The 12,972-nt window shown below is 35.1% G+C and overlaps 2 protein-coding genes across 9 annotated transcripts in view; one reads left to right on the forward strand and one right to left on the reverse strand.

Annotated features, from left to right (window-relative positions):
- Positions 1 to 12,972, reverse strand: part of LOC128990672 (prohormone-2-like) — a 164,263-nt gene that overhangs the window by 74,657 nt on the left and 76,634 nt on the right. The gene's annotated exons all lie outside the window — the stretch shown is intronic.
- LOC128990669 (zinc finger protein 629-like) overlaps positions 1 to 12,972 on the forward strand; it is a 94,414-nt gene that overhangs the window by 59,161 nt on the left and 22,281 nt on the right. The gene's annotated exons all lie outside the window — the stretch shown is intronic.

Genomic DNA, 12,972 nt, shown 5'->3' on the forward strand with positions numbered 1-12,972 from the left:
TTAAAAACAGTGCTCTGATCGTTCCCTTTAAAAATTTTAAACTAACTCAAGGCTAAAAGTGAAAGACGTACATTATATTTGAAAGGTTTAATTCGTGTGATTGTTATAATAGTGAATTTATCGTTGACTTTTTGGTACTTTAATAAAAAAATTACGGACTTTTGTTGATTTAATTTAATTAACATTTGTCTTTCAAGATTTTAGATGGGAAACTTACAAATCAACCTATCTCTCAGTATACAGGGTGACAAAAAAGTCTGGAAACGGCTTAATATCTTTTTAACTAAATACGGTAGAAAAGTCAAACCTTTCACATCAACTTACATGTATAAAAAATACTTTTTACCAAGTATTTTCATGTTTTTACCTCTACCAGGGGATGACCCATGAGGAGTTGGTACATAATCTTTAATGTAAGCATAGGTTGATATGCACATCATTTTAAAGGTCTGGTCAAGTGGAGTTCATTATCAGAAACCGCGTCTCAAAAGGTTCATCCGTTACAAGATGGCGGCTGTTCAAAGTGCTTGTGGAATATACCTTTACAGGCCTTAGTATTGGTAAATACTCGTATTAAACATTATCTTGAGAGCTGAAATTGTATTTTAAAGTCAACTAGCTCATAGACTAAGTTTATTCAATCTTCAAAATTAATTTAACCGGGTTTCATATTTCCCGGCTAATTTTGACTATGAGTATAAGGCCTGTGCAGGTACATTCCGCAAGAACTTTGAAATGCCGCCATTTTGTAACGGATGTACCTTTTTTGACGTGGTTTCCGACAATGAACTCCACTTGACTAGACCTTTAAAATGGTGTGCATATCAACCTATGCTTACATTGAAGATTATGTACCTACTCCTCATGGGCCATCCCTTGGTGAAGGTAAAATAATGGTAATGCTTGCAAAAAGTAGTTTTCATACTTAAAAGTTTATGTGAAAGGTTTGACTTTTCTAACGAATTTAGTCAAAAATATATCAAGCCGTTTCCAGACTTTTTTGTCACCATGTATATTTACCAGTTCTTTTTAAATATAGCTACTACTTTCAAAATAATCTTAAAAATCAATTAGCTTTACTCTAATCTAGCTCACAACAGATTTTTACGAGATTAAATTAAACATTGTTATGTCGACCGGCTGACCAAAGGCTTCCCTTCAAAGGGTAAATCAGAAGCCCCTCGCGCACTTCCTTTCATTTCGCCGACATTTAACTTTTTTCTAACTCGGTTTTCTTAAACCAATTTCCAGTCTTCATTTTATTATTACCCGACAATAGGATTTCCCCTAATAACGGGTTAAACCGATTGGAACAAGAGAAAAGTCTGGATTTCTTTTCCTTCAGTAATCATGGCAGTCGGTCTTTCAAACGCACATTGTAGCAACTCCGCTAATAAACAAGTTTGACCAATTTGAAAACAACTTCGTTCTCAAACTTCCGTTTGTCTTTTCCCGCCTTGAGAGGTTCGGGGATTTAATTTTAGGAGATTTTATAGAGATTTGTTATAGGTTTTTTTTATTTAATTTAATGAAGTTGTTAAAATTAATTTTAAATATTTTTATGGGAACCTTCTGCGGTGTTAGGCAATATCAAACGGATGAAAAATAATCTGGTACAGAGACAATTATAAATAACTATCGGCACCAATAAATCAAACAATAAAACAAATTAATGGTTCGTTAATAATTTCACAAATCCAACTCAAACCATGTTTTTTCGTACTTACTAAGCAAAAAGGATCTGAACAAATAAATCACAAATTTCAAGTTGAATGCCGTTGATTTTTCCTCTCCATCGAAGGTAGGTTGAACATGACAATCGGTAATAATTCAACTCGGGGGAGGTTCTTAAAAAAGAAGGCTGATTGGTTAGAATATACTTCCCCCGCTATAATTTCAGTCCCATTTTTCCCTCTTCAAAAAAGGATGTCATTAGGAGAGATTTACAGGACGGAATATTCTTCCCCTTGCGGAAGAAGAATTGGTTATTTTAAGGGGAGGTTCGAGATAGCATGTCGGGGCTCACGCCACACGTACGTCGACTTTTTATTTTACAACCTGTCAAACTTGTTCATGCCGTTTATTTCTTCGACGTTTTCTGATGTTTACAACAAGGGTTGATGGTAAGCATGGTAAACTACAGGCGTGTTGTTAGGTCGAAATTTCCGATTTGAAAGTTACTTGTCTTGCGTTTCTGAACAGATTTTTCTCTCGATAATGTGTTAGTGAAAAAATATAATTTTTGAAAGGAAATTTTGAAATGCGGGTATAATTATTTTACGGTAGGATTTATAGATACCATAGGTAAGTTGCTAGTTTGTACTAACTTTAAAAAATCAATAAATGTAAACTTAGCACAAAGAAAGAACAGGCTTTAGTTGTACATTTAATTTATACTATTCAGGATTTGAAAAAATATTTGTCTCCTAATAACGTAACGAACATTAGGACTGTGAGTGAAATTCACGATTCCATCATAATGTAAGACAGTAGAGTGGTAGCGTACTATAAACAAATACAGTTTATGAACACATTTTCCATTGTTAAAACATATACTGGCGATTTTCTAAGTTGAATGCAAGTGTGTTTTATCTACCTCAGAAATAAACAAAACTTAATGCAGTTATTTGGTAGCTTAAACCAACAACTAACAATAACAATAACAAACAGGAAGAAACAACAGGATTTATACTCATGCTATTCGCATTCGCGTGAAAAACACAGGTTTACAGTCGAAAATCAGATGAACAACATGTCAAGTGAAATTTACACGAAAACACGCGGTCATCGAGGGAAGGGGCAAACAAGAAATTAATTGTGGGGCAAAACGCGAGCGGAGTGAAAAAACGAAAGTGCTAATTGGGGCATCAACAGCTAGTTGAGGCCGTGTTTTACGCCGGGGCACGCCACAGCCCCGCACGCACCCAAAACAGAGGAAGTGCTGAAATTTGATTTAGGCCTAGGTTCCGGAAATGTTTAGTGTTTGGCCATTCCGTCACGCCAGTTAGTACAGGTCTATTAGCCCGGGCAAATATGTACAAAGATGTTTTGTAGAGCCAGTAAAAGTAGTTGTCATTTTTATCAGCAGGAACTTTGGGAGCTAGGTAAACTCATGTTTTACAAATTGTTGATGACCATCATCAGGCTAGATATGAAAAATTACCAAGAACCGCGTTGATGCTGTAAGAACTAATGGAAAATAATCTAGATGTTATATGACCATTCTTCACTTGGTTTGGCCAATTTTTATCCAGGTTCATAATATGTATATCCCTAATGGGTAGTTTAGATTCCTTTAAACTTCTTCCTTTTTATTATACTGTAGATCGAACCAGCGAATCCTCTTGGATAACCTACATTTATAATTAAAAGTAATCGGCTTATTCTAACAACATAGATTTTTCTGAGGGTTTTTTTACAACCAACATCTACGATAAACTACTTTAGGCAACAGTATTACAAACTACTACGGACTCCGACACAACATCTAACTTATTCAAAAATAGGCCCAAAAAAATATTTGCATCGTTTTGTTTACATTTGTATTTAGTACAGTACCTAATATTATTAAACAGTGCTTTACGATGAAAGTGACAGCCGTCTTAACTTTTCACTGATAGAAAAATAACCTTGCTGATAAGTTCTTTTATTGCTATCTCGTGTGGGGAAGCCGGAAAAGAAACACATCACAATACGCTCGCTCAATTGTCTTGCAATTCGAATTCTTATCGGAAGTTTTCGATTGGCAATAAGTCTTATGGGCTCCAAGATGTTCAATATCTTTCAACCCTTTTGTTCCGGGTCGAGAAGAATATCCCCACTTGAGAGCCGGATGGTCAAACAACCTATTGTTGAGGGGTTGTTTTATTTGTGCCCCGTGTTGGACTAAAAGACCGCACTTGAAATATTTAATTTAGAGCTTGAGGCTGAAACAGTTTACATCTTTCTATGAATGGATTAAATAATTTCTTTAAGTAGTCTCCGTGACTAAGGTGCTTCGGATAGGGTTCCATTCTGTTTTGTGTGGATTGCTTTCCCGTATTGCCTCTACCAATTAAATTTAAAATGAAATATACATACACAGTAAACTCTTTGCAGCCAGTGTTTAATTTGGTTTACAACGTTATTCAATGAAAATATATTCTACAATAATTACTCATTGCATTGTATTCCTCTGTTTCTTTCCTTATTGAGATGCACCGGCTAGAAGGCGCGTTCGATAAGATATAAGAAAGAGGTTAAGGTCAACTCTTTCATAAGCATAAAATGTGTATGTAAGGATATCATTGAAAACATGTTTCAAACATTTTTTGAGCACATATCCAAAAATGGACGTGAGGTTAACTGTTAACATGAATGTTTTCGTTAAAAATACAATATTCGGGAAATGTTTTCAGTCCATTTCAGTGATGATTTTGAAATCACCCCTTCCCAATGTGATAGCACACAAAAGCGTATCCCAATGCATAGGCAGCTTTACAAAAACAGTTTAAATATTATATATATTTTATAAACATCTTTTAACCACCCTTATTTTTAATGACGGTTTGAACACAACAATCCCAACCACTTTATCCAAGATTTTTAACCCACAAAATCGTATCTCAATTTAAGAATTTAAAAATCAATTTTAAAGATTCGCTATTTTTAAAAAGCTGTCAACACCCCAGCCCATTTTTCAATAGTTTTCGAACCCCGCCCCGCACGTGGTCTAGCAGGCCTAGCTGAAGCTAGATCGATAGAAAGGGATTAACATTTTCGGTGAGGGAGCAACATAAATTGGCAGCACAATTGAGCACCGATATATTATGTTGTGCTGCGTAACATAATCACGAAACATGGCCAGTTTGCAGCCCGCTCATTGGTCGCCTCGCGCGGGGAGGTGGTTCATATGATTATGCAGCGGGGGGTGGGAAATTGCAATACTGGATGCACTACCCCTCCCTACATGCACGTTGCACCGTGTGTGAGTGTGCGTGCGTGTATGTGAGTGTGTGTGAGGGTTCAATTGAATACATGGGCGGGGTTACCCCACGGGCCGCCCGCTTGGTATTTCGTTTCCGCGATCAAGAAAACTTTATGATTCTTTTCTCTAGTTTAAAACTAAGTAAGGGTTTGTTGTGGTAATATAGGCGTAATACATAACGTTGGAGGGTCAATAGTTTTTTAAAGACAGTATAGTATTTTCATGGTATATATAATATATATAATACGTGTTAAACCGAAAGTGAATTTTAAATTTACAAATCATTGGTTCAACAAGATGTTTCGATTGATCTTAGTAAATAATGGCACAGATATTGTAGAGACTGTTGTTTTCAAAATTGTCTAATTAATTATTGTGAAATTGATTAAGCCATCTTGCTCCAATATTATAAAATTGAACAATCACATTGGGTACAAACTAAACATTTATAGTTCTATTTAGAAACGGGGTGTAGATATCAGTATTGTTTACTGTTATTTAGAATCGTTGATATTTTACTGGTAGGTTTAGAACTCAATAATGGATAAATAAAGGGTTAAAACTTCCGCTAGCCTACTTATGTGTTGTAAATTTACTGATTGTATGTCAATGTATAAGAGTAGCCAATTATAATAACAATACGTAAATTATCTCGACATTAATTTTATACACCTAAATTTGAAAATAATTTTAAACATAATTAAGTTGATAAACTAATTTAGAATGCGATGTAATTTTCACTCCGCACGGTTGAATAACAACTCGCAATTGTATGTAAATAATCTATGTAAATTAATTGAAGTAGTCGGTGGCAAATGGCTAGTTGTGCAATTACCGTAAGCCTAGGCAACTACGCCATTGGTTCCTCCCCCCTAGCACCCGCACTAGGTTCAATAGTTTCCCCGCTTTTTGGAACTATCATTAAATAATACAAACTAAGCCTAAATGGCCGTCACACATACAGCTGTGTCCTGCAACAGCCCCCCTCCCTCACAGCTAGTAGGGGGGGGGGGGGGAGTTAGTCTCCCCTCTATACCCATGGTGTACCATGATACCATGGCAACCGTGAGAAAAACACCGTGGATTATAATAATTGATTTGTGGATCGTTCAAACCCGGATTAGCGTTTCCAAATGGGATGAAGAGAGCTTTTATACAAGGGAATGGTGTGCATAGTAAAACTATATTATGTCGAGTAAAAAATAAGACATTTAAGTCCCTCGATAAAATTCGCAAAATCGTAAAAACCCTTTAAAAGAAGCCGAAATATCTTTACAAATCATAAACTCGGAAATGTCAGTCAATGAAATAAAGCCATTAGACGACTCAGAGGGTTCGAGTGGTTAGAATTACGACTGGCAAAAACAAGTGTAAACCCATAAAAAGACGGAAGAACAAAAGGTTGGCGACGCGGTCCAATAAGGTGCTGGAATGACGTGACGTTAAGATGGCTGTAAAGCAGCGATAAACACATTATGAAATATTTAGCTTTATTTTCAATTATTTTCCGTCACAGTTGAGTTGAATATTTTAGAGAGACTTTATAGATTCAAAGTTTTATTTGTGGATTAAATATACTGTGTATACATACGTTTTATATAGCTGTGATAACGTTTCTATTGCAGGTTTACAATACATATACAGTTTTGGTAAACAGGTACCACAAACTATACTAACAATTAAACGTCAATACTTAACTCAAAATATTTTTTTAAGATGAAACCAAACATAAATTTGAAATAAATATTTACAACTTTTTACCTTCAGGACATTTTACCTACGAATTTTTACCATCCTAATTTTTAATCCAGACCAACAATAATCCCTTAATGTTATTAATTTGCAAAGTTGAAATATTCGGTTTCACCCCTTTATCTGACCCCTACCGCAGTTACCACTACTCTAGTTGTCTACCTAAATCTCCAAGGTTTTCGTTGTTCCTTTACTCCAAATACAAGGTTATTACAAATGATGTTCATGATTTCAAACATACATAAAATACAGTTTTATTTGTTATACAAGGAAATAAAATGGTTACAACTTTTGAAAAACTCAAAAAGTTTCGACACAGATACACAGAACTGTAAATGCTCGATACGGGAACCGCTTGTGGTACGACGGATGTCAATACTGTAGTCAAGCTCTTGCTAGACTTTGAAAAGTGTGTCTTGGTTTATTGTTTCGCTAGCATTGGTAATCCGTTGCTGGATCTCAGGTATGCTATCTGATAATGGTGGTGTGTACGCCTTATCTTAGATGTATCTCCACAAGAAAAAAATACAGGGGGTGATGTCCGGAGATCTTGTAGGCCAGTTCAGGGGTGTGTCATTATTCGGACCACCGAGCTCGTTCCATATGTCAGGCAGCACATTGTTAAGTTCAGCCCTACTACAAGTAACATTCAAATCACTTGCCAATATAGTGGTTACTATATATTTTAGGAGGATCATCGTTAAACCTGGTTCTAAAGTGTCGTTGCACACTAATAACAGATTGGTTAATGTAATATTCCAACTGGCAAAAAGCTTTCCTGCCTTCAAATTCAGCCATTACACAACACTTAGAACAATTGACTTGACAAAGAGCTGATATGCACCCAAACCAATGTAAATGAAACTTTATGAGTTTTTCATTCCAATGGTACCAACTAAAATAGTATTGAAAAAAATTAACCCAGTAATATTTATAATCAAAATCAGGAACATCAATAGTATAAATCTAGTAACAATCGTCTGGGTAGGCCTAAATTTCCATCCAAATTCATCCTCTGGTCCTACAAAAGGCTTTTTCCAGAAAACTTCACCTCCACCTTCACCTTCTCCACGAGCTCCCCCTCATTTCCACTCCCGGAAACCTCGTTACACAGCTCCATTCCTGGACACCTTCTAATGTTCCTCCATATCCTCCATATATGTAACAGCGGTGTGCTTTGAATACTTTATGGAGGCGGTTTTTGTAACGTTTGATTACAGGGGGGTTTCTCCTCAACTCGTGCCGGGTTTCTACCGCCTTGTTATGCTACTTTTTCCTTGCGGAGAATATTTTATGTAAATACTCTGTTTGTGGTTGAACTGTAGAAGAAAGTCTTAGTTGTTGCTGTTGATATAGTAATTATGCTGTCGATGAAGAAGATGTAGGCCTATTTTTTATATAAATAATATTTTTGGCCTTTTTAAGTTTTTTGTGTGCGAGAACAGTCCGAATCTTGGTTTTGTTGCCATAATGCAAGTCTATATAGGATTATTTAGTTTAGTTGATAATTGCATAATGCATATGAGTCCAGGATCAATGTCGCTTGGTTCAAATGCCATCAATATTTCATTACATTTTAATAATGGAGAGATAGTTTAATTGAGATGTATTTCTCTCTCTCTCAAGAAATAAAATATTTAAAAAAATTCAAAATATTTAAAATATTTAATACTCAGTTATTTTGAAATAGGTTTGAAAAACACCAAAACTCAACATTGTAATTATTTTTAAGTTTGATGTATTGCCAGTTTTTGGTAGTGCAAGTGCAAAAACTAAATTTGTAGACAACTTGGACATTTTTTGGATCTGGTCGCTTATACTAGTATTAAAGATATCAAAATAACATAACGTCAACATTGTAGCTGACTATTTTACTAAAATAAATATTTAATACTCACATGCACTAATAAAAAATTAATCGATTAGTTATGATGTAACATAAAATTACATTTATTAATTTACCATTTTAGAAATACTCGAGTTATTGCACATTATTAGACATTGTTAAATTTACACTAGCATTTACTGTTTCATTTCAACTAAAGTGAATAACAGGTTTAATTTCACCATGTTAGTGATTATTTTAATGTTCACTGTACAATTATTTTAACGATAAGGTTTTGCTTTGCACGTACTCATTAAGGAAACATATCACTTACGTACGTTAGATTTCGGTCACTCCACTACCTAACCGTAAGATGACCCTCGCCCTATGGGCAAGTCTTTTGTCTTTCGAATTTTCAATTAGGACTTTTTGCTCTCTGTTTCAACACATGTACCTCACCTAGGGGTAGTTCAGTTAAAACAAAAGGGTTTTGTTTCTCTTGATCTATTTCGTACAATAGAACTTACGTTTCACATGGTGTGCTATCCGTGTGAAAGTAGATTCCAGGTGGGTCGTAGCTTAAAAAAGTTATTAGTGCAGTTGCTCACTAGGTTGACGAACCTATCAAGCTGAAAAATTTTCATGACAAATGAAAAATGTAAAATAAATTCGCTTAAGTTTTCACCATCTAAAAGGCAAACAGAATATTTCTCGTTCCCATTGGTTGATAACCTACATTAATTTTTATGAGATCAAACATTTAAAAGTTTGGAAGAAAAGGAATTTCTCAATGTTATTAGTTAAAAAGTATCCGCAAAACAAAGCGGAGGGGTCGGTCTTTAAAGCATTTCTTTCGAAAATACTTATTAAAAAATTCTTTCGAATAACTCAAGTCGAGGCAAAGAATCGTCGGTCGCCTCCCATCTGAAGTGCCAACTTTCATCGACTTACGATTTTAATTTCTTTGTAGAGCGTTATTAATCTGTACCAATTAAAAATGAAGCCTTGAAAACTACAAAGATAAAACCGTTCTAAAGTCTTCTAAAATATTATAAATTATTAATAAACCAGTAATGTGTACCACTTATTAAACCCTTTAGAGAACTCCATTAATTTTACCCAAATATTTTAACCATTATCATGAATTGTTATATTTTTCTGTCTACTTTAAATGTAATTGTTTTAATAAAAACACGGATTTACTGAGTGGAAATATCATTAAAAATTTGACTATTTTTTCAGTGGTAATAATGTAATAAAAATGTAAAGAACAGAAGAAAATATAATTAAAGTAATGGAGTAATAATTCGCTGTAAGAGCGTTCGCCGCAAGTTAACAATATCACGTCTGGGCCTAAATGGTGATTGCAAGGGACGGAAAAATATTCTCCTCTAACTACCTCGCATTTTTAACGGCCTTAACGCCCCATTTATAAAAGGAACCCATCTTCGCAAGATTTTTGCTGCCACCCTAAAGCCATCAATGGCCCCACCAGTCAATTTCGGCCCTTCTTTCTCAATAAACGTGAGGTGGTTTCTGGCCTCCCTCTAAAACGGTCTGTGATTGAAATTGTCTTGATTTTGAAATTTGTTGCCTTTTAGTTTTTGTTTAAATCACTTCTGGTGACGTGATTTGTATTGGTAATATTAGAAATAATTCTTTGCAATAAAATTTGGTAATTAACCAAGTAATTTTATCAAGCAAACTTTACAAAAGGTTAGCACCACTAACTAGTGAGGTGTTAAGAATGGTTTGAAAACTTATTAATCTAATGATTGCGCGTTTTTGCATCTCCAATAGACTTAAGGACCTCTCACGGGTTTCCTTCAAAAGTAACTTGAACATCACCCCTCTAACTTATAAGGGATTCATGGTGTAATCTTCAAAGATTTTAATAGTTTAATGAAATATTTCCGTAATAAAATAAGAAATAATTATTTTTTATTTATTCAATCTAATATTTGTATCAATAACATGGTTAAAAGCTTGGGTAAGCTAAGATACAGGACTTAACTAACACTTTCGTCTTATGACTATAACTGTCCCAAATAGCAACTAAGCCGAAGGATTTGAATTCCTCCATCAATTTACCTAAAGATAAATACTCAGAATTAAAATCCGCAGCTTACACCGAGGATGTGTTACCCGTGTTACCCCACTTCCGCTCGCCCCGTACGTTACAAGGGTTAGAAAAAGTAAAAGAAGGTAGCGGGATGTGTGGAAATTAAATAATATGATTATTCAGATGCAAATGCGCGCTAAGACAAAGGTACTAAGGAAGCCCTTTTGTTTCTACTTGTCTATTTTTTCACCCCGTGAGGAGAAAGGATATTTTGTTCGAGTACGAATTAATATTCCTTTGTTTTAAAACGCGTTATGCTAATTTGAAGAGCCTTACTTTGTACGGTTAATACGACGTGGTTTTTATATGGAGGGAGACATGTGAGAATGGGGCTGCAACTTGAATGTTAATTTTTTTTGTAAAAAGGAACCTAGACGGAAATATTTCAATACATAAGCTATTTATTATTTGGTAATGTTTGTTGTGTGCTGAACCTTAACCTGAACCTTACACCTTAACACGCACAATCTTATTGCATAGTATACCTATTAATTTAAGGGTAAAATAATCATAATTAATTGTTACTAAAATCTAAAACTAAAGTGTTGTTCAAGTACTAGATGGTTACACAGTCAAATACTTACTAATAAGATGTTGTTTGTAGGAACTCCTATTTACTGTTAAATTAAAATTTCAAAACTATACTCAACGAAAGTCTAAAGTAAAGACGAGATCCTCAGAATGTAAGGCACATCGCGGCTCAATCATTACCTGCAACCGGAAGTGGACCGAGCAACCTGCAATCACCACTTCCGGTTCTTCAATGCGTGTGAAACTTGCATTGTTTAGGAATAAAAAACTACTATTGTACTTCCAATTTGTCCGCACTGGAGTAGATCAAATACATTGGTCGGACCTGGTAGTTTCTTTTGGTGTAGATTTTCCGCTATTTTACAATTTTGTATTTTTTTACAATCTTTCTGTTAACAGACTTAAACATTCTGTGCACGTTTGTGCTTAAAAGTACTTCATCCTCTTGAATAAGGTAAATTGAAAACTGTGGTCAAGATATTTATCTTCCCGAGTATCAAGTCAAGTTGGGTTTTAAATAATTGTATGTTTCTTTAATCAAATGGTTGGGGAGCGAGCTAGTTCGTGAGATGAATCTAGTGGTTAGAGCACGGGACTCCGGTTCCTGGGGTCCCGGGTTCAAATCCTGCCAAATCACCAATGTATTTTATCCAAGATATTGCCGTAATCCCTAGGTCTAGCATGAAGTAGTGTGAAAAACAATTCCAGGCTCGTGCCTAGCGTCCTAGGACAAAATAACCATCAAATGGCCAAACCCAATAGTTTTTTTAAAAGATTGTATTCAACCACAAACCAAATTCCTTGTATTTATAAAATACATTCAATCATTACCAATCCAACCAAATTTCCACTGAACACTGATAAAAACTGACATGAGATACTGTAAATAATCGCAACCGAACAATTCTCGTTTGTAAAAACAGCAGTTATGTCCAGCTGGTGAGCTAGGACGCTAGATAGGGCTGCATGTAAATAGCGAACCCTCATCCCTATTTGATGTGGACGGCCTATAATCAATAGCTAGTGCACAACGTGGCCCGGCTGCATGGCATACAGCACCAATTATTTATAATGGTGGCCATGACATCCCATGGCAATTAATTTGTAAAAATGCGCTTGTTCTGTAACTATACAGACTTACGTGAAATGCACACTGCACTATGAATATTTTACTCAGCATGAATATTTTTCAGCATGGATGAATAATTTTCAAGCTCAGCAAAGATTTTCACCCGCTGACGTACTTTTTTTGTAAAATTCTGGAAATGAAATAGCTCCGGTGGTACTGCTTGATGGGTGGTTCGGTCTGAAATAAACAATTCGCTTTGTGTTGTGTGAATGGATTGGTGGGTGTAAATGTTTTGTGTGCGTCTTTATAGCAAGTCAAATTACAGGGAAGATATTAGCGGGAAATCTTTTGAACAAAGGGACCTCTAGTGTGATCTTAGTTTCAGTAAAATTTTGCTCGTGAAACTATGTATTTATGTCAAGATTTATTTATATTAGAAGTGTGTGCTAAAATTGCTGCTTGGGTACTTGCTGAACATAAATCATTTATATTCAGAAGAAACTGCACACTAGCAAGACCTAACCTTGGTTTATATCATAGTTCCTAAATCCTAACTAAGGCGAATTGGAATCAGATACATTTAAACTAGTGGACAAACAAAAACCATATACGCATGAGGAGAAAAACTTAAAAGCTTTATGAAACTAATCTTTACTTTAATATCCTATAGAATACATATTTTAGCACACGAAGAAATCTATCGTGAA

The sequence above is a fragment of the Macrosteles quadrilineatus genome, unplaced genomic scaffold (assembly GCF_028750875.1).
Source record: "Macrosteles quadrilineatus isolate MER2022 unplaced genomic scaffold, UCM_ALF_1.0 Scaffold_3__2_contigs__length_128488019, whole genome shotgun sequence".
In the NCBI taxonomy this organism is placed as follows: Eukaryota; Metazoa; Arthropoda; class Insecta; order Hemiptera; family Cicadellidae; genus Macrosteles; species Macrosteles quadrilineatus.